Genomic DNA, 24,591 nt, shown 5'->3' with positions numbered 1-24,591 from the left:
TAAATGTTTTAATAATATTCGTACTATGTTTGTCTTGTTGTATCATAACTATCCACCGCCGTACACAGCCTGTCTGTTATAGCATCTGATATTAATTTAAATAGATGACGCAATTGTATTCAGTTTCTTTGTCTGCCAATTTGTCTCCTTAAATAATCTTAAACTTAGATTGTAACTACGTTTAAAGTGACAGTTAATTTTTTAACAAAGGTAACTCAAATCGATAGTTGTCGATTACAGCCTGGACAAACAATGGACGTTTTGTCTTTAGACAAATTTCCATTTGTGTAAGCCATACACTTATATATGTGGGCGTGTTGTAGCAAGCAACTATAAGTTTTATCACGATGAACAAAAATATATTATGAGAATTATAATTAAAAATCTGAGTACATGGAGCAAATACAAAAGCAACCTATTAACAGTATAAAAAAGTCCAAATAAGATCACAAAATAGTTACAGGCCTTTATGCTGTCAGTTTCCCGTTTATAAGAAACATTTCAAGCAACATTGAAACATTATGGTCACAGTCATGTTATTATGTTTCTTTACTTCCTTTTCATAATAAAAATAACGATTATAGGTTTTCCAACGCTGTTTTCTTTTTACAACTTGACCTCAATTTGACATAAAACGGGAACATTTTGCTCCACAAATAAAAAACACACCATTAAACAACGAGATGTTTTGCAGCCCAATTAGATTGAATATTTGAATTTAGAACACGAAATCGTGTATATTCTGGTATCTATAGTAGTATATATTGCTTTACTACAAAAAATTTTTTGCTCCGCAAAGAAAAATTGCCATGTGATCCTGGCATAGAATAGGCCAAGCTGCCTGCCAAGTGTGGCGACTACTGGCAAAACCCCCTAAGGGAGAGGTTTATGTTTAGCAGTGGACAGTTAAAGTCTGGTATAATAATGATACGATGACAAATATAGCATCTCAAATTGTTACAAAATTAATATGATCTCAACACGATAATTAGCTCTACTGTTTGAAAAAAAATACATATTGTCTTTTTGTCTTAAATATCATAATTAAAGATACAAATGTTATGCATATAATAATGATAAATTCCCAACTACCCCCAACTAGTCTAGTCACATCTAGTATTTAAAAGGCAATGTATAATTTTATCGTGGTAAGTCTGCCAGTCAAATTACTGAAGACGAACGTTGCAAATTGAAATGAGGCGGCACTCAACATTTGAGCAATGCTCGTATATTAGAATATTCAGAATCCTGAATCATAAAAATGCTCTTACATTTACATCGTAATCATATTCATATTCTGTGATAAGTTTTAATAATCCTCTTCATTTTTACAGGATTAAATTCGCAGACAGAGATACTTATTATAGATACTTATTCTGTATGTAATCTCAATTTATATGAATACAAACTGTATTGCTACAAACTCTTTGCTTTGACGCACAAGCTATTTTTTGATTGCATATGTTCTCTCACACTAAACACTTATGAAAACACTATTTGTGATGTTGTTTTTATCAATTCTGAAAATTTTATTCGACATACATTTTATACTGCAACACAGAATCAAATTAATAGAGAGGCAATTTAGACTTCATTCAGACCAAGTTGAATGACAAGGCAAGACAAATATGTATGAATGTATGTATATATTTACCCCTATACAAATACATTCAAAATATTTTCAAGAAGCTTTAATAAATTAGTGTGTAAATATAAATGGTCAAAAGTGACCTTCATTAATCTCATGGAAAATATTATTTGAAGGCCTTCGCGACATCGATATAAATCTATTTAAATACATAATAAAGATTAAATCTCATTCTCTTTTTGAATTTTAAAAGAACGAACGTTTTAACTTTTTAAACGACTAAAATCATGATTATGAATAGTTCTTAATCTTAGACGATCCGACTAAGCCCTTTTCATCAAATAATTCTCATTTCTATAGAGTTATTTATCTAGATTCTCATTAATGCCTAAAAACGAATAGACGACAAAAAAGTTTAGCTATTTAGGAAAATCCTTTATAAATTCTTTTTTATTCTAATCATCCCTCAACGACAAGCAATAGTTTCGCTTTTAGAGGTACCGTACCATAGGCGTATTTTATAAAGTTCATAGCTATGTTCGTAGTATCGTTTAGAGTTATATGTTAAGTGAGTATTGCCACTTGCCTTAAAATGGTCTTTCACCTTGTTTGCCATTTTGCAATAGACAAAAATGCCTCGTCATCACTGATTTCAGCCATTGAAATATCGTTAATGTTGGCAACATCAAACATCTTAACTTAGGATTCATGTTAATATTATTTGGAAACAAAGAACTTTGTTTTGTTCTGAAATTGACTTCACTCTTCCTCTTCCCATGTTTATAAATAAGTCTTATATATTGTTGTTAGATGTAGAATATTGTATTATATGAATGGGTGGCCCATTCTATGCCAAGATCACACGGCAATTCTTCCTTTCCCCCGGGTGTCGTAAGAGGCAACTAAAGCAACTAAATGGTTGAGGGATGGGCAGCAACATCCCTCTGAAAACATCACCAAGACCTAACTGTGGTTGCCAACCCGCCTGCTAAGCGTAGCAACTACGGACAAAACACCCCAATAGGGGGAAACCTATATTCAACAGTAGACAGTTAACGGCTGATATAATAATATAATGGATGACTATTTTTTACCTGGACTTTGTCCGCATAGCCGGGATATGTTTACTGACCGGGTTTAAAAATAATCAATATCCTTCATTCCATATAGTACGTGTAAACCAAATTTAATAAAAATTGGATTTTTACTTATTTCTGCCATTAAATTTTAACTATCTTTCAAAAGGAGGAGTTTCTTAATTCGTCTGTATCTTTGTAAATATATTGCGTCAGCAGTTCTGAACTGATTTTCTTATTTCTTTTGTAATCTATAAGAGTTTTTTCCACATTAGTACCATATTAGTTTTATGACGATTGAAACTGTAATTTCTCTTTGCAGAGCAAAAATCAGTTTACATAAAAATCGTATTAATTGCCGTCTTTTATAAAACATAATAATTAGCTGCATGTTACTCAAGTTCTAGTAAAAAAAAACATATTTTGGACAAGAGTGAATGAATAAATGAAAACTTTATTATTCCCTTCAAAGAATGATACAGATAATAAAGATTAACAATATATACACAGCGTATATGCAGTCAGGCTCATGCTCGCGTCACAGTCGCTCATGTCTAAGAATCACAAATTGATTCCGAAACTAGTCGAGGTTTTCTGGTCTAATTACACTTATTAATATATTTTTTTTATACAACTTAGAATGGCAAACCAGCCCTCTTCACAGCTCGATGAGTAATTTGAAGCTTTGTTGAAATGTGTTGAAATGTTGCGGTTCCATCAGTCAGCACTGGCAATACGTATTGTGCGTATATAAATCTTCAAACTTTGAGGTATTTTGGATGAAAAGATGTGGTGTAGTTGTCCAAACGCTGCCCAGCTCAGCTGTTCAACTCAGTAGTAATTGTTGAAATTTATTATTAAATAACAAATTCAGGACATACATTTTAAAATGTTTTTTTTTATGCAACTTAGAATGGCAAACAAGCTGACGGCCCACCTGATGGAAAGTGGTAACCGTCGCCTATAGACATGAGCAGTACCATGGTTATAACAAAATATACTGTTTCGCCCATGATACCCCCATGCGTTGCCATACCTGAGAACTCAGATGTTATTCCTCTGTACCCTGTAAATTCATGCCATATCCCACCCTTCAAATCGAAACACAGCCATGCAAACACAACTGCTTTACGGTTGAAACACGAATGGGACAGAGGTACCCAAGCAAACTTTTGTACAAAGTCTCCCTCTCAAACAAAATGAATACTGAATTATATAAAAGCAAAATAAAGAAGCAACAATGAGCGGCCTCATCGCTAAATAGAGTAGTTCAAAATATAGTAAAGTTCACGTTATTATTTTGGACCAACATTATGAAGTTATAAAAAATCGCTGAAAACTCGGCTACAAGTCAACAACCTAATTAGAACATTTTGTATGCGTGTATAAAATTATTCTACTTGCGTGACCTATAGCAGTTTATAAATGTGACCCGCATAAGCGACGCTCGGCATATTGGGCCCAATGTTGGCACCAACATACCATCTGAACATATGGATTTTGCACAAAAGTTATATACATAAGTATTTTAGAAGTAAATATTCGTGATACTGCAGCAGTATTTTTAATAAATGAAAATTATATGGTAACCCCGCTTACGTTATTGGTTTATGCAGGCGGGATTCCATTAAAAGATCACCAGATATTAACTACTTTGAATTCTAGGTAGTAGTCCCTCCTGTAAAGGGGGAGAAGGGATTGTTAGTAATACGAACTACCTGTCCCATTGCTAACATCATAGAGTATACTCAGGAGTCAGGTCAACCTCCACATGGTCCCCCTGAAGACCATCGTACTGAATTCCAGGTATATTCATTACAATGAACTAACCTTTTTACTCTCACATATCATCCCTCACTGGTGCCCAACGTATAGCGCAACCGGAGTTACCATTCCATTAACATTCTTAAAAAAAATCACTGCTGGAAAGAATTTTGATTTGTGATTAAAGTAGTAGTCGAAGAGATCAACCTGACGTATATAATATAGTAAACAATAAAGCTGATACTTCCCGTTACTAACATTGGAGGCATAGCAAATTAGTTCTCAAGACCATTAGACTCAAGACAAAAAACAAATGTTTGATATCAGCCAAATTCGAACTCACCACTTTGCGGCCTAAGTCTATGTAAATTAAACACCACTGAACCATAACACTCTTTTGTACTAATCTTTATATACGTACTCATAAAACAGTTCAGAATTGTACAAAGCTCGATATGACTTTTCTGTTTACTGGAGATTAACAATACGACGTATTACTTACACTCTACACAAAGTAATAACTTCCAGGAATTCACCAACAATGGGTATGTATTGTACACAAAATAATTACTGCTTTGAAGTGATTTTTCCTGTTATACTTAGATTCCTGGCTTATATATTGGAGCCAACATACGCTAAAGGATTTACTCGCGAACTTTGAAAATTCCGTCAAACTCAGCCTCCCAATGTTCTTTCGACCTAAGCAAACACGACCCAAAACTCGAAATTGGCTCCTTTTATGCGATTAGAGCTGATAAGATGCAATGCCTTGGGTCTGACTTGATAACTGGGATAATCTTTTGCTGTCCGTTGTTGGGAAAAATTGCTTTCTGTCTTGTCTAACCTACTCTAAAGATAAATAGGATTTATGTAATGGTATATAAAAATATTAAATTTATTTAGTTTAATATAGTAAAAGAAGAGGAACTTTTGTGGTATGCTACTAATATTATAAATAGTTTTGATCATAATTCACGCATATTTTTGGGAATAAAATCTAAAAGAATTTTGTTAATATATATAAAATATGTAAATAAATATTCTGTAAATGCCTAAAAAAATGTATAAATATCGGAACGCCAGTTAAAATGTCACAAACTTACTTTCACATTTAACCCCTTATGAGGTATCATGAGTACAATTTTTTATCCCCTCGTTAGCATGCATAAACTTTTGTTACTTTCTCCAACTTTAGAACTTAGTCGTGGAATGAGAATTTTATGTTCGTACATTATTTTATTTTGCAGCTACATGCCTGTCACAAACAAATAAAAACAAAGAGTAAATCTACAGACGATCATAGGTAATATTGATAGTACAAACTTACCTCTCGTTTGTCATAAAAGCTTGCAACTCTGATTACTATCTGAAAAAGAAAAAAATATGTTACTTACATGAATAATAACAATAATAATTATATAATATTCAAACATTTTGTAATATTATGTACGTGTGTAATCATCACTGACCATAGAATAATAAAATCAGTTAATGCGAATTGGACTCTTGTGAAGGACGATTGTGAAATTTTATTTTTTTTTAGATGAAAATGAGATGAATTTAATTTATATACCCTGCTAGCACACGTGGCCCTATTTTTAAATTATGAGCACTTCTTTGGAACCTTGAGTCATCAAATAAACGTAATTTTTCAATTAACTAACGAAGTCGCCTTGTATGGGTTCCTATTCACCACTTTAGTGCGGAATCCTAAAAAAGTACAAGAACACACTCTATTAGTATATCATGGAAGTACCCCGAATACAAAGGCGTTGCTATAATGCGTATATTGTATGTATTAGGACATAATAACGTCAAAAGGTCCTTTCATGACGACAACAAACGTTATTGAAATATCGGGTAGGCACACCAAAAAGCCTAACGACATTTTTCCTTGGTCCCTACATTAAATAGATTGAACGTGAAAAAGTGCAAACATTTTGTAGAATTGAAAAGCTAGCTGACCTAGCGACGAGTAATAGATAAGCCGTGGTGACCACATTATTAGATTTTACAGAGACATGTTATTTTTTCATTTATAGCTTAGGAATATTAATAAATAATACTTGTTTACAATCACCTTCTGTTTACTTATATAAAGTAGTAATATTTTGATGAAAGAGTCACCTTTCTTTCCCATGGGTATCGCAAGAGGCAGCTAAGGGAATTAAATGGTCAAGGAATGTTCAGCTGCGTCCCTCGCAAAATATCACCAAAGGCTGACTGCGATTACCAACCCGCCCGTCAAGCGTGGCAACTATGTTCAGCAATGGACAGTTAACTGCTGGTATAATAATAATAATATACATATTTTAAAGTTTGTTTAAATTACTACCTGTTTAGAGCATCGATGTTATTTTTATACGTTAAATAGCTAGCTACCCAAGACTTTGCCCACGTGAATGGGATAACATATCCCATTATTATGTATATCTATCCCATTAATATTTTATATTAGTCTTCTATAATTTCATATTAAACAATATACTATTACAAGAAAGGTAACTTCTCCTGAACAGATTTAAAAGAAAGATTGTCTCAATTTTTTAACAATTTTTAATGACACCCAAAAGGCTAACTGTAAGAAATAATATGATTAATGTGTTGGCGATAAGTACAGAAGACACAAAGCAATTACAATTAGTCAATAAATGTCCTCATTCTATAATAATAGATAAACACTTCTGTTTGCTAAATTAAAAAATAAAATTAGATACACATTTTTGTAAATATTTGGAATACAACGAAATTAGTTCTTGAGATCCAACGACAAACGTTATGAATACATTATATGGAAAATGCGGTATTCAACGCAAATAGAAAACAATTTTTCCAGGAACAGAACGATAAAACCATAAAATTAGTAGCTGTATCTCGCGGCTTTGCCCACGTAAATCAATAGGTATATGAAATATCCTACGTGCTAAGTTAGGATTTAACCTATCCGTGTACCAAATTTAATTACAATTTATTTAGTAGTTTTTGCATGAAAAAATAACAAACATCGATCCATCCATCCATCGTTACAAACTTTTGCATTTATAATATTAACAGAATGAACCAAAAATGGAATTTAACCAAAAAAAAAATGTGTACTTTTAAGCTTTCCCTTGATGCGTATAAACTGGTTTATTCATTACTGAAGTCCAATTATTACATGATTTAACCACTTAAATCCTTAGCATATCCTTTCGACAATTACGATTTCTACATGTATATTAGATAATATTATTAAACAATAAAAAAAATATCATAAAATAAATAAATTTTTTAAAAAATCTCAAAAGAAATGTAAAATGTGATCCACCTACAACAGGACAGGAACAGTCCATTCATGTAGTTGACAATACAACTCAGACGCGCGTCCACACAACGTGACTCTAATACGAAAAAACGTCATCTCATTCTGTTACACATCACCTTTCGCTTTTGCAAGTCATATCTTATGAAGGAGGTCATAAGAAGTATAAACTTCAGAATAAATAATAAATTATGTAAAACTAGCTTTTAGCCGCGAAATTGTTCGCGAAGAACATGATATAGTAGCCTATATCATATTTTTACCTTCTCTATCCCATATAGTACATGTATAAGTTGGGGGAAAAGGGATTGTTTCTACTATCAGTGTCCACAGGAACCCAATATATAGATATCGGAATGAGTATATTATATAAGCACGGATAATACGGACATATGGGGGGAAAGGGATTGTTAGTAATGGCGACTGAGAATCCCATTGCTAGCAATATACCTAACCAGGTCGACCTCCTCGCGGTTGTCCCTGGAAACTATCATGGTTAATTCCTGATGAATTCATCATGATGGGCTAACTGGCCTGTTTTCAATCTCATCTATCACCCTTCACTGGTGCTCCGCAAGCATATACCGTTGGCGCAGGCGGGGTTACTATACCAATTTCACCCATCAAAAAAAAAGTACATATATAAGTTTGGTATATGGTTTTTCTTTCACAAAGAAAAATAGCATCTTTATTCTATAGTTCAAAGAACGACGTTAAAAAAACAGTTGTGAAAATCAGTTCAGAATTGATGACATGAACAACATAGTCACTAAAAATTCAGACGAATTGACAACCTTCTTCTTTAGAAAGTCGCTTAATAAATACAAACGAGCTTCATATATAAGTAAATAATGCAGACAAATCCTTACACATTTCAATAAAATAAATGACCGTACTCGTAAAATAAACATTATTTATGTTTGGAATAATTTTGCGGTATATATATGCAATAGAATCTATTATTTGAAGTAATAATGGTTAGGGAGAACTGGCATCCAATGTCGTGGTCACATATCATGCTATTAAGATATTATTATTAGTATTATGAAAAGAAATATTTATTCATAGCTATCATCCAGCAGGTTGATTAATTTTTGCTTAAATTGTAACAAATATGCCACACTTGAAAAATTACGTCTTCAAGCTATCCAGACGTACCTATTCATTATTGGCAAGCTATTAATTTATAATGCATCTATTCTCACTACTATAAATTATAACAAGATACCAGGCCCATAAAAGCTGCACCGATCGATGTAGCTCATTTTAAGCTCAATTTTCCAGCTAACCTGCTTTGTAGATCGACGAGATATACACAGGGCCTGATTCAGTAAATATGTGACATTTTTTAAAGCTTCCCACAGGAACATTTAGTGCACATGAATACGTAATTTTCATAATAATATTTATTCCCAAAGTAAATTCTCGAAATTGTTTTTAGTTTTAAACTGCGAAAGATAAACGTTAGGTTTTTATACTCTCATCTCATATCACAGTAAAAGTAACAGTACTTAAAGAAGTAAGTAAGTAAGCTAAAAGTAGAAACGGGTCGAAAGTTAATTCTTTCACTGTTTACTTTGTGTCACATGACAAAAAGTAAAAAATGATACAAGTTTGAGATTAACAAAAGTCCTGTAAATTATATTGATTTAAAGAAAAAAATATTTAGCTTTGAGTGTAAATCAATTTCGCATTTGGCAACCCTAACTTGTATATAATACTCCACCCTTGATACCAGAAAATGATATCCACTCAAACTACTAGTAGTAGTAGAGAAGAAAAGAAAGAGAATAAATACGTAGATAGGATAAAGAAACCGGTATAGGGCGTGTCAAACAAACGTGATTCTTCTTCTTTTTGGAGACACCTTGTTAGAGCACATACGGTACATCTAAGGAAGTCAGAGGCTGCAACCTCACTACGCTTACATCATCTATCTAATAATCCCCATTTTAGAGCACTCATAAAAAAAACACAACTATCACATGGACCGTCCTCAAGAACTTCCACTTCGTTTCGTTTGGTCCGTTGGTTTGCTACGTATACGTATGATACTAAAATTTAAAAATATTTTTATATTTTTTATACGTCTACTACGATACCTTACTACGGATTTTTGTGAATGCATTATAATTCTATATTCCATTAAGGCGGATAAAAAAGTCAAAAAGTACTCTAAAACTAAATCACAGGTAACACAAAAGGATTCCCTTCGCGCTCCTTTAAATCCACCCCTGAACTGTAGACTATTCATACTGTTAAATAAGCTAATTTTCTACAACACTGCACTGATTATAATACAGGCCTACAGAGGGCACTAAAAGAGTGTTCGATTAACGACTGGGTCGATTTATGCGACCGTTTCACTTAACTTGCTTGTATTTTTATTGCTCATTTTATAGACACCTATTGAACCAATTGGCCATAATAAAGACACAAATTAAACAATGGTGAAAATTATGTTCGGTTTTATGTTTAGGTGCCCACATTTTGTTTCTTTATATAGGGTGAATTCGAAAATATTGGCATTTTTTTACAACATAGGGGCAAATGAGCATGCTGCTCGCCTGATGGTAAGTGAATATCGCCGCCCATCCATACCAAAAGTGGCATCCTTTTTATAGGAATTTTTAAGAAGCTTTATCTCGTGAATCATTATATAAAATATCCAATTCTTAAGATACAATATTAATTATTTATATGCCAAATTTCATTCTAATCCGTTTAATAGTTTTTGCGTGAAAGTCTAACAAACATCCATCCATTCTTATACAAACTTTTGCATTCATAATAGTAATAGCATTTTCTACCTGTAAAACTTTAAATTTTTCTCAATTAAACAAGCCGAAAAACAACAGAAAATTTAGTACCTGTGACAGACAGGTTTGGATATAGCATGCTAATGTTTGGTTCTCATTTTTCGAGGCAGGTTTCTTTGAGAAAATTGTTCAGCTGCACATAAAAATCTGACAGCTTAGCAACTTGTGTCATACTATCATGATTGCATTACTAATTTCGCAGTGTAGTCGAAACTAATATCAATAGCCCAGAATCTAGAAAACTAACATTGTAATACATTCCTGATGGTTAATAACACGCTCACTCAACATGCAAATAGGTACGAGTACTTTAGCGATACTACTTTCACATCGCATTTATGAGATAAAATTAGTTACATGCACTAACATCACGCTGTTTTGATTTCATGAAATTTTTCATAAAAAAAATAAATAATAATGTTAAACCAAGCACTTATCACAAAAATAAATTAACTTTAAATACAAAAATTTGTTAAGATGTGTAGATGGATGTTTATTGCTCTTTCATACAAAAACTACTGAATTTCAATTACCAGAGGGAAACTTTGTACAAAAGTCGTTTACTTGAACACCTCTGTCCCATTTGTGTTTTTACCGTGAAGCAGTAGTGTTTACATGCCTGTGTTTCGGTTTGAAAGGTGAGATATGGCAGTGAATTTACAGGGTACAGAGGAATAATAACTGAGTCTTCAAAAATGGCAACGCATAGGGGGTATCATGGACGAAACAATATACTCTTTTATGTCCATGGTACTGCTCATGTCTATAGAGGACGGTTATCACTTTCCATAAAGTGACCATCAATTTGTTTGCCATTCTAAATTGCATAAAAAAAATTAAAACAAAAAATAAATTTGATGAACGGATGAATTATATCCTAACTTAAAATATGAAGTATATGTTAAGTTAGGATATAACTCATCCGTTCATCAAATTTATTTTTTGTTTTAATTTTTTTATACTATATATTTTATACTATACTATACGCGGACAAAGTTCCGGCATATATATAATAAATGATTGATTTTACCTTTCAAGGCTTATTCAGTGTAAATAAACTTAGTGTCTTGTTAGGCGAAATTGGTCAGATATTTTTTCAAACAAATTGTTAACAGTTTGTCGGAATACAAGTATTTTGTAATAATATCAATAAATGTTTTAAATTACATTAAGTATCAACCATTACCAATATTAATATTTCGAAAAATAAGTCATTCAAGTTTTTTTATTTATTTATTTATTTATGTACACTTTATTACACCATTTATAAAAGTAATAAATACATTTAATTTTAATGAGAACTACTTAATACTTTTGTATTAAGTAGTTCTCATTAAAATTAAATGTATTAGCCGGCCTTATCGCTAACTAGTCTCTTCTAGACAACGAGTTATCAAATTTGGATTAATCATATACATATTTTCACTTAAACTAAAAGGAAACTTCGCACCTCTATTATCTTCTATTCCCGTGAGATTTTCTAATAACCCTTTCTTACTGGTTCCTTAATAAACTATACTCGTACATTGAGATTATTTGCTCAAAATTTCAAGTTTCTACACATAGCGGTTTAGGGTTAGGCCCAAATGTTTTTACGAATATTAATTGGGTTATATATTTATAGATACCTAAATATAGTAACTAATAATTAAACTTATATATATATTATTTTTTGCCATCTCTATATACTAGCATAACAGCAATTTTACGAACTTACTGTATTTGTCGTTTCCAATCATTGTTTTGATATCACCCAGAAATATTTTAATTAGGCGTAAGACGTTTTGCGTTAAACCATCTCGCCTCGCATTGCGATAATTATACTATTAATTTATTAAAAATTCCCAAGATACATAATTTTATTTCATCATCTTAAAAATTTCATAATAAAAAAGACAGTAAAGACAAAAGGCTAATTACAGGTGATAATCAGGAATTTAAAAAAAAAAAAACAATGAAAATCAAGCACTTAATTTTTTTGCTCATTTTCAATCGCCCAGTAAAGTATGTAGTCAAACACGTTAAAATACTCTGACAAATTGTTAAATTTGTTTTTATTAAAAAATATTAAATCTAAATGTTTTTTGTAGTAAGTACTAGACTCCAACCATAACTTATCGTATGATATTTGTTTGTGTATGAATCGGAAATAAATTAAAAAAAAATGTATTTTATTCGATTTAAATTCTGGACAATTTTAATGCTGTCAATCATCATTTATTGCATTACACTTCAACACCGAATATTTGTACCCAAAAACTGATAACATGAATAAAAACAAAACAATTACACTCTTACATTACTTCAAACGAATTAAATGAATATATAAAATCACCGATCCTTGTGCAAAAATCTGAAACCCCGAGGGAATGCCGTTTCCTGCCAATAACAGAATTCAATTAGCGACCCCTGGTTACCGCGATCAAGCGTAATTAATAAAATATCGCTTTTAAACCTTACGCAGTAAGGTTTAAATTTCTAAATTCAGTGAACCGTGTAAATAATGAAGTTTCAACGTTAGCCGTAGATGAACTGATAAAATCTGTATAATATGTTTGTTTAAAGACATATTACAATAGACGTTTATACGTAATGTAAAATTAACAGTGAATTTATTTAAATAAATCACAATATAGAAAAATCATAGGTACCTATATGAATTAAAACAGGATTCAGCACCTTTACTCCACGGTAGAGTTTCATACTTAGTAGCTTTTGCTCATACGAAGTACCGCGTGGACTTCAGAAGTAGAAAAATCACTAAAATAGACTATTTCTCCATCTAGACACATTAGTGGGGCTATTTAGTACCGAGTGTATTCCGCGGCTTTGATTTAGTAAATTTGTATATAAAGTATATACTATAAGTTAGAATATAAACTATCCGTATACCAAATTTCATTCAAATCTGTTCAGTAGTTTTTGCATGAAAGCGTAACAAGTATCAATCCCTCCTTACAAACTCGCATTTTTATTTATTCAATCGTATGACAAATCAGTCGTCCTTATAATTATTGTAAAGGTAACAATATTATTATTTTCTTCATCCAAGGGATGAAAATAAAGAAATTCTCCAGTATGAATAAGTCTGCTGTATTTTCCTCGTACTTATATAATGGACAGTGTTGCACAACATGGCCGATATCTTTTATTGGAGCACCACATTCGTATGTATAATGCAAAACAAGCTCTAGCTACCAATTACTCAATAGTTGCTACATCTCATAAAACTTACGTTGTTTAAATATATATATTAGTATATTAATATATATATTAAAAGTAATGTTTATGTATAATTATTTTAGTGTATTACAATAAATATATTACAACTTTTTCACCACCACTGCCCTTCATACTATTCTAATATTTTCTGTTTATACCTAATGGTTAGCTAGTAAAGAATGACCAATTGCATTAAGTTCGCCACTTATTCAAAGTTTTTTTTTTGTGCAATAAATAAATAATAACAGTAATAAATAGTAAGAATTTTTTTCCATTGAATTATATATATCACATATGTACATAGTACATATTATTACATTACCTTAAAAAATGGATACATTTTATCTTCTTTTGTTATTCTAAATTAGCTTTACATCATTGAAGGACCATGTCATATATAACTTTGTGGCTATTTGAAAAGGAAACACGCTTTCGCTTGACTTTATCGCAAATCCCTCCCTCAAAATGATTTACTTCAACTGGACGTATTAATTTATCAGTATTGACTGCGTCCCTTAAGATTTAACCTCTGATAAACTCAAATAGGTCAAGCCTTAGTTAAACATAATTCGAGAAACAATCTCAAAATATAATGATAACTCTGTAGTATATCACAGAATGAATAACAAAGATAATATCAGCTTAAAATATTTTAACAACTGTATATTATTGTACATAGGCATACAGAGCAAATAAAGCCTCCAATTTTATAATCTTGGAAAATCAATAAACAAATATATTATGAAAATAACGTAATAAAGAAGTTACAATTAATAAACTAATTATCAATTGTAATCCTAAATTCAGTTGTTAATTGTCCACTGATGAACAGAAGTCTTCCACATAAGTACTAAAAATAACATTGACAATAAATATAATTATATTATTCCGTAAAAAAAATCAACTAGGATCGTCAACGCATCGATAAATAAAGAAATGTTTCGTAAATAATATAATGTAAATTTTACTACGCATAAAAAACGCAACATTAGTAGTCTCAGAATTAAAATGAGGCAAAAACGAGAGCGAACCCTATTGATCGTAAATATAATTATGAAAATCGATTCAGAATAGCCGAGGTAATTGCATAACATAATAGCAAAAAATTTCAAACGAATTGAAAATCTCTTTGGAAATCGTTTAAAATCTAAATGACAGCGTCACCTATTTTTTTTAATACTTTAAAAAATACATTTGTAAAAAATTTATACAGAACGAAAAAGGTTTGTACGTATAATATGTTACAAAAGCTATATATATTTATAGCCTCTGCCATTATACAAAAACTATAATATTAATTATGTAATAAATGCGACAGTTTGTAACGATGCCTAGTTGGATAGATAAATCGATGTTTGTTACACTTTTTTGTATGCAACTTAGAATAGAAAACATGCTGACAACCCACTTGATGGAAAGTGGTAACCGTCACCTATAGTTTCAATGAAATTTGGTATACTGATATGTTATAACCTAACTTAACACATATTACATACTAATTACAAACTTAGTTTAAGTTTTCGTGTAAATTCAGATACACACGTTGTCTATCTTCACATATATTGCACAACATGCGTACTGGCAGATAGAAAATGCAACGACAGAAGCAAGAGCAAAAACCAATTACACTAGTGAACATGTAATATAAAAGTGTGCACGTGACAGTTCTGAATTTGCAAAGAACTGAAATTGAAAAAATGGTAGATATTCACATACGTATTTCTTATTATTTTACTTTCAATTTGCAGACATTCGAAAGTTTACCTAGGATAAAATTGATAAAAAAAATTACTGCTATTTCTTGTAAAAGATAAAATGTTTATAAATATTGCATTGAAAAAACTAAAACTTTTAATACGTATTTATAAATAAAATGTACAGTTTTGTATTTTTTTTCGTCTATATATTTATATATTCAGGTATTCTACACGTTACTATATCCTATTAAGTTCGCATATTCTTAATTATACTTCAAAACTCAATATCCTAATAATGAAGTACTGCCTTCGTGATTCAAAAGATTAACTAGTAAAGAATACTACTAGCATTAAGCCCGCTTTTTATACCATATTTTCATTTGGTTAATAAACTTATATTTAAATATAATTTGTTTTGTTCATAAATCCCGCAAATACATTTCAAGTCCCTAATGAACTCGTATGATCTATCAAATTATCTCATCATCATCATCATCATCTATGCTAACCTTACATTATATAGATAGAACGTCGAGCTGAAAAACGGGTCAACTTTTATTCAGCTAATTGTTAAACTAGGCCGACTTGTTTTTTTTTTATCAGTGTTCTATGTACTTACGCATAAAATGTATCTTGATGTATTATTTAATAAATAAAATAAGTGTTTACGCATGAAAATGATGCAGAATTTACAAATGAAAAATTTGACTCGTTTCTCTCGAAGCAATTCTATGAAAACGCTCTATCTGTATAATTTATGATTCTAACATATATATTACTATATTTTTTCTTTTCTATCTTATCGATTCATATATATTAAAATTTTAATCTTGTTCCAGTCTTCAACTTTGTCTATGGTTCGAAGTATGTTAAGGAACCATTATGATGTTAATGAACATATCACTTATTGTGACACTTCAAAGCGCTTGTTGAGTACCCGAAATGTTCGATAATTCCAGTTAAAAGGTTTTGACTCTGTCAGGCATACCCATTAGCTAAGGCCGGTAATTGATTTTAAATATCTGATACTGTAATGTGTGAGTCCATATTATAGCTGGAGCTTCCTAAAAATGTTTCAATCAAAAAATTATACCTTTATTCTATATATTATTCCGGAATGATATGCGCTAATTACAAATAAACAAGAAGGTTCGTGGCTGAGTTCTCTAATGATTTATTTATAGGAATACCAGTCCCTTTATTCACGTGACCGGAATATATTGATTGACAAAGTAAAAAAGTACTTGGGTTTCTTTTTACCCTTTACCATCCTAAAGCCCTTAAAGTACCAAGAGATAACAAATAAATAATGTGACATTAATGTAACTATAATATTAATTTTAGCAGCGAATTTAACCACGAGTTTGCGTTTTCTGTCTAAATTATAGATCTATATGATATACATCTAGTACATCAATTGTTCTGATGATTCAGTTGAGATTCTAACTTACCTAAAAATAACATAAAGGAGTAAAGAGATTATTAATAATGGGAATGAATGACCCAATTACTAGCAATATACCCTATCAAGTCGACTCCACGCAATCTCCCTAAAAACCGATATGGTTGCTTTCAGATAAATTAATCATGATGAACCAACTGCCCTGACTTCATTATCATTTTTTATTCTTCACGGGTGCGGTTACCATTTCATTTTTATCCCAAAAAGAATTTTGCTGCGTGGTCCCGACATAGAATAGACCATTGCTTCCTTTTCCATGGGTGTTTTAAGAGGCGACTAAGAAAGGGCGTGGGATGAGCAGCAGTGTCCCTCTTAAAATATCTCCAAAGCCTGACTGCGGTTGCCAATCCGTCTGCCAAGCGTGGCAACTACTAGCAAAATCCCCACGGAAAATTTTGATACGATGATAATAATAAAAGAATTAACAAACTCATCTTCACATTTATAATTTTAGTAATGATCTAAGCGTATCTAATTAACCCTTTCTCTTATCGAGTTCTCAAAGTTGACTGGAAGAAATCTGAAATGAATATTATGAAACGGACAAGTCCGCCACTGTACATCTTTGTTATAACTATTATATCTATGTTAAAAGTGAAGTCACAAATGCATATAAATGAATAAATAACGTAATCAGTCATGGTGAATTTGAGACCAGTGGCTTCGATTTTCCTTAATATTTAGCGTTAATATAATCGTTAAAGGACTTAAGAGAAATTACGAGCCTTATGATTAATTCAGTCTAGCGAATAACGTAAACTAAACACAAGATGAGATAGCCAATAGGCTATTTTCATTTACTTCATTATAATAATAAATATTCATAAATTCTATTGGTGTTAACAGAGAATTGTGTGACTAGCCAATTACTTATTTATAATATAATTTATTTTATTAATATAAACATATAAACAAACTTCTTAAGTTAAGATTAAAAATATTGTCAAATCAATAAAAAAATGCTACTTTAATGGCGACTAGTTCACCCCAGATTCGTACAGCTTTTTTTAGTTTATATTACTCTTTGATAATATAGCTAATATATATATATATATATATAAGTGGAAGAATTATTATAATCTGTTAAGTATTTTTTTTTATTTATTAATTACAACATTCTTTCCTCTTAAAATATTAGTTTAAAATTAGTATGGGACCTTCAAAGGAATAAACTTTGTAAAATGTAAAAAAAAACTATTAGCGAAATCCGTTCAGAATTAGTTACTAAACACATAAAGTGCTACAAAAATAATATAGACTTAAGAAACTTCTGGAAACCGCTTAAAAAGTCAATATACTTAATATTAAGTATATTACGTGACCTAGGTATAGAGTGCGTGTTGACACGTGGGGTATGTTATTTAGACATTTTCAACTTTGCTGGCTGTTTTTATCAGGTTCTTTTGAAACGACCTCTTGTTGCGAATCAAATTTACAAGTATTTATAGACTGACGATTCCGCGTTCGGAATTCAAATATATTTTACAATTTATATATTTCTATATTGAACAATGAAAATAATAGAAAGAAGAATGTTGGATGCATAATCACTCCAATTATTTTGTAGGCGTTTTAATCTAACTTTTAGAAAACTACACCAGAACTTCTCATCCAAATTACCTGAATGTTTAAAGATCTTTGATCTTTAAATTACTTTGCAGGGAGTCAGTGGATGCAGTTGGCTCAAACCGTTCCTTTTTGCAGTCTATAGGGGAGGCCTATTTAAAGCAGTGGAAAGACAATGGTTGAAATGATGATGATGATATATATCCAACAGCACAGTTTGTTCTCAAACTGGCATTTTAAATGTAGGCCAAAAGTCGACCAAAGTAGGAAGATTGGGCGAGTCCCATTAGTCGCGTGAGTCTCAAGAGGTCGACAAAGATCTCCACCCAGTAAATGTCTGTAAATAGACAGCATCGCCGAGGCCGACTTAAAATAGCTCTTATCCTATCTCCTTTCAAAAGTTCCTTCAGATCATGACGCAATGAGGCCTTTGCTCAGCAGTGGGACAAACTGGATTAATAATAGTATAGCTATGATATTATACGAGAAAACATAATACAGAGCTCACTAGAAACAAACTAAATAAAGCTTATACAATAATTAAAATAATTAGAAACTACACAATAATTAGAAATACATAAATACATATTTGTGTATACAAATTTATTATAAATAGAAAACACCTATATGAACAGACCAACTCATGAATACAAATGTTTTTATTGTGCAGAGATCGAACTCGCACCAAGGTCGTCAAAGGGGTTAGATATTTCATTCGTTATGTACATAAATACAATACTCACGGGTATTGAAAAAAGGAATAAACAGATTTTCCGATTTTCGTGCAGTGAGCATTTATCACATTCAAATCGTGCTGCTTCCTCGAAGCGAAACAACCCTCTTATTCGAATAAGTATTTGTATTAAACTTCTCTAAATTTACTTTTCCGTGCCATTTAAGTATAACTCCTTAATTGACACGACGAATGTTCAAAACAAGTACACAAAAGTTTAGGAAAGTATAAACTAATTAGACAAAGTCAAAATTAAGGATGGATAGTCGACTTTACGTTTACAGACATTTGACAGTGGGTTACGAATAAATAAATAGGTAATAGCTCAATTTACATTTTCAAATAAAATTTATTATATTAGTATTACTAAAAATAATAAAGTAGTAATAGTAAAAAAGTCTCAGAATGTGCAAATTTCTTGAATTAAAAATAAATATAAAAATATAACTGAAGATAATTTTGATTCATCTTTGCAAACTATATTTAGTGAACGTGTAAACGTTTTGAACATAATACGTTAATTTGATGGATTCTTACAATTATTGTTTATTTATTTGTAATTTTATCTTACTCTTATTTCAAAAGTTACAACATTCTCAAATAAATAAAAAAATAAAATAAGAACGCAAAGACATAAATCTAAAAAAAAATATATTTTATTTTAGTTTGTATTTTATTATATACAACTGACACTTTTTCTAACTTACATATTTCCTTTTCTATATTATATAAAAATAATTTTTACTACAATATATTTAAAATTTATCTTAAACGTTATCTTTATGGTGTTCATGGTAGTTAGGGGTTTTTTGCGGATAAACGTCGTATAGTGATATTTGTGTATTACAAGTTAGATGGAATGACACCAGTTATAACGTGGTCCTCTGACGCCCTAACAGAATTTGTGTCTCGGCCGTTTTCGGCAATTTAATCCAGAGCGCGGTTGACGACAAAAAGCCCATTATCGAGGACTCTCTTATCTTGTTAACGGCGCTTCCTTTTAACTTTGACTAAATCCGTTTCGAGAAGTTTTTTATTGATAAATGGGGCCCCGTTCCACGGCATCAGTCAACGCCACCGGAACCTTGGACAGTGCGGATTAAATTAAAAATATAAGCATAAAATTTTCTTTTAAATTAATTATATCCCATTATCGCATTAGTGTGGATATATTAAATTAAAATTAATCCAAAGATAATACTTGGCTGTACGCTTATTGGATTGTTGACTCCCTAATTCATTATAATCGTACTTCATAAGGGATCTTCTTATCTTTATATTATCTATCATCTTTAAAGCGACTTCAAAAAGGAGATTTCGAAATTTTCCTGTACATTCAGCCAACTTCACAAAGAAGGAAGTTCTCAAATCTTTTTTTATATTTGAAACATTATTAAAGACATATTGGTTTCATAGGAATTTTGTCAAAATCGGTTTAATAATTCAGTTTTTTAATTACAATAACTGATTTTGAGAGTCGGTTTTTCTGTAAAGCACAACTTTAAATTATTTATGTGTACATACACTACATTTATCACTAATTCTGAGTGTCCAGGGTGAGTTACACAAAGATTTACGTTTCAATCGTATAAGTGGGTAAAAATAAAACTTCTGCCTCGTTAGTGAAGGAAAGAGCGGTACATTAATCTACTCGTAACCACGGCCGAGGTAACCTGGTCGAAACGTCGAAATAATCCAGGTAAATTATTATAGTTTACCAAAATGATCGCATTAGTTCCTATCTCTTATAATTTATAAATAATGCAACACAGAAGTTCAAAAATTAAATCTAAATTTCCGAAAAGATCCTTTAGATGCACAATTAAGTATTCAATACAATTTACCAACATAAACACTGGTGCAGTAGAAACGTAAATCTGTTTTCAATTGATAATGAACAGAGTATGATTATTATATGTATATATTATTTTGCTATTAATTATTGTGTCTATTATACTATTATAGTATATTTATCAATCGACTTCAAAATAAGATTGTGTTGCTCAAATGAAACAGAATTCAGTTGTGACAAAACCAGTTAATTTGATTTAAACACTAAAATACCTAAACGATTTTAATAAAATCTCTGTGGGATCAATCTGCAAGTATATTCTTTCAGATAAAAAAAAATCTAAATTGATTTAAAACTGATGGGAGATATGAGGTAACAAACACAAAAAAAATACAACCGAATTGAGAAACTAACCTCCTGAAGTCGGTTAAAAAATAGAAATTACTCAAATTGGTAATATTACACATGCCAATTACCACTATCCATCCACTTGGCGATCAATTTAGTTATATTATAATTCCATGTAATAAAAAAATCTCCTATAAAGAAAACAAATGATCGCATTTGTAAATTACGACCTGTATTTGTGAAGCAGCACAGATAGAAAAGAATACGTTTATAGCAAGTCTTGTAGTGTTTGATTACTTCGTGCCTCGCGGAACAAAGGGACTCATCCATCGGGCTGCCTTTGTCTGTGAGCTCGTGTCGCACGCATTTCAAAGTATGATGAACGTACCAAGTACAAATATACCAACTGTTTATACTACGGCCTAAGTATTTGTAATGAGTTTACGGACGCTTTTTATTTTCACGATTCTTCGTTTCTCTTGTCACTTTTGGAATATATATATTTATTAAAATAAACAAGAACATTGCTGATGATGACTTCTCTCCATCTATTTCTCTTGTTTTTTTCTCACCTTTTTGAGTATGCTGAAAAAAAAAGATATTATATAGTGAAGCTCGCATTTTAATGGAGTTTTTTTATGCAACTTAGATTGGTAACTAAGCTGACGGCCCACCTAATGGAAAGTAGTAATCGTCGCTTATAGATATAAACAGTACTACAGACATAAAAGTGTATACTGTGTCGCCCATCATACCTTTCATGCGTTGCCATTCCTGAGAACTAAAGTTAAAGTAAATTTTTTTACTATAAATAATACATATATGTATATATAACACTACTCACTGGAAGAGAACTCTGATAGAATTAAGCTGTTATACATCTATTCAATATTAATAAATTGTAACAAAGTAATCTTTATGTACAATATTATATATATTATGTAAATAAATAAATATTTTAAAAACATATTAAAACACAACAACACATAGAAAAAACATAAGCCTATGAATAAACCTATGAAAAAAAGTTATGCCATTTAAACTTTTTTAGTTCTCAGCTCAGCTCAAGCTCAGCTCAGTTTATTTTACAAAATTTTTAGAATATTATAAAATAAACAGGTACAAGAAATATAAAGTTATGTTTAAAAACAATATATTATACAAATTTTTCAATTTGAAAAATAAATCGTTTTAAATTATTTCCATTTTACAGATTTACTCGTATACTACAAAAAAAAAAAAAGTTGAAGAAATCTTCAATTCAAGTGAAGATTGACAGATAAGTACGCTTTGCCAAAGCCGATTCTGCTTTAAGATCTTAACTTTAAGCGAAACCCGATCGGCTTTTCTTGAAACTGTATGCTCCTAAAATTCAATAGCCCCTTTATAATACATAGCCCTAAAGAGAATGTACGATTAATGTATACATCTACAAGGTGAAACTGAAATCATTGAAATCCTTTCATTCATAGATATATTATAAATATAACAGACTCACGTACTTACAAACTGAGTTGCAATCATCGAAACTTACAACATAATAAATCTTTATTAATTAAACTGTCTATATATATGGGCTGGTCACAGCTCGATGAACCGACAACTGATAGGAAAGAAAGGTTCTTGTGTGGCAACCCCGTATAGGCAAACGCAGTGGCGAACAACCTCCCACTAAATGGAGCGTCGACCTTAAATGCATTGCAGGAAGTCAGTCGATACAAGTAGCTCGAGACCGCCCCTTATAACTTAGTCTATATGGGAGGCCTATGTTGAACAGTAGACAGTTAATGACTAATTATAATGCTGATGATTAAATTATGAAATTTATTATAGAAAAATAAATCTTGCAAAATTAAGTTAATAATAAAATAAAACATAATAATATACTATATATATATATATATATATATATATATATATATATATATATATATATATATATATATATATATATATATATATATATATAAACTACAATAATATAAAATAATATGGCCTATATGATGAAAAGTGTTTAGTGTTTCTATTTCATACTGGTCCTTAGTATTTTGCGGTATTTTAAGCTGATATTTTTGTTTTAGAGAAAATGAATGGCACATCAGAATTATCTAGAAAGACATAAGCGTTGATAGTACGAAATAAATGTCCTACGCTTTGAAGACAAGTTTTCTGGGACAATGAATAGCTTCTAATTTACTAAATGCGTTATTTGTTCTCAGTAAATGTAATTGCACTCGACTATGAATGTAATGAAACTGATTACAAATTAAAATACAACTGTATATAGTCATAAAATAAGTAATTATGAGAATAAATTTGGATAAAATAAAAAAAATACACTCACGACTGTAATAATTTTCGGGGCAGTTAGAGTTAGTTAATGTTAGTTAGAGACATTTATCTTGTACTAGCGACCCGCCCTGGCTTCACACGGGGAAACTACGTCACATCACATTAGAAACCTCTAAAATTATCAGAGTTTCTCTACTATATTATGCATGTATTATACATATCCTTCCTTTTGAATCACTCTATCTATTAAAAAAAACCGCTTCAAAATCTGTTGCGTCGTTTTAAAAATTTTAAGCATACATAGGGACGGACAGACAGCGACAGCGACTTTGTTTTATACTATGTAGTGATTTGTTGTGTGTGTGTGTGTGTGTGTAATTGCTGACATTTTGTTAAATATATTTTAAAGTATTTTCTCGAGATATTTACTTGCCCTATCCACAAATAAAAAAAAATAGTGTGTTGATTTTAATATTCAATTAGCCCTTATAGATTACGTTTATAATTATTAACATTAGATAAACCTATATAAATTTAGAAATACATATTTGTTTCTAAGATATCAACGTATCAAAGAAACTGAAATCTAATATATTAGTAACCCAAAACATATTCTACCTAAGATTAAAATACCACACTATAACTCAAAACAAAACGGTTTAATATAAGACGTGCCTTGTCACTCGAAACCTCACTCCCTGTATATGTTATGAACATACCGGGATAACAATAGGGTTGTTACTATCACAAAATTAAATACTAACAATATCTATGAAAATAAAAAATAAATATGGTCACTTATGTAAATGCGCTAAGGGAATTCAATAGTCGTATGATAGGCAGCAGCGTCCTTCTTAAAACATCATTAAAGCCTGACTTTGGTTGCCAGCCCGCTTGCCAAGCATGGCAAATATTAACCTATGTCCACCAG

The 24,591-nt window shown here is 30.9% G+C and overlaps 1 protein-coding gene across 3 annotated transcripts in view; it reads right to left on the bottom strand.

Moving 5' to 3' along the window:
• Positions 1-24,591, bottom strand: part of LOC113510927 (TWiK family of potassium channels protein 9-like) — a 403,012-nt gene that overhangs the window by 337,268 nt on the left and 41,153 nt on the right. For all 3 annotated transcript variants that reach the window (XM_052895843.1, XM_052895842.1, XM_052895844.1), the window contains exon 2: positions 5,756-5,794. The gene's annotated coding sequence lies outside the window, so the exon portion shown is untranslated. The remainder of the gene's footprint in view (positions 1-5,755; positions 5,795-24,591) is intronic.

This window comes from Galleria mellonella, unplaced genomic scaffold, assembly GCF_026898425.1.
Source record: "Galleria mellonella isolate WM207_F2 unplaced genomic scaffold, CSIRO_AGI_GalMel_v1 utg312, whole genome shotgun sequence".
Taxonomy (NCBI): Eukaryota; Metazoa; Arthropoda; class Insecta; order Lepidoptera; family Pyralidae; genus Galleria; species Galleria mellonella.
The sequence above is the reverse complement of the archived record's forward strand: the minus strand, read 5'-3'. Positions and strand labels throughout refer to the sequence as shown.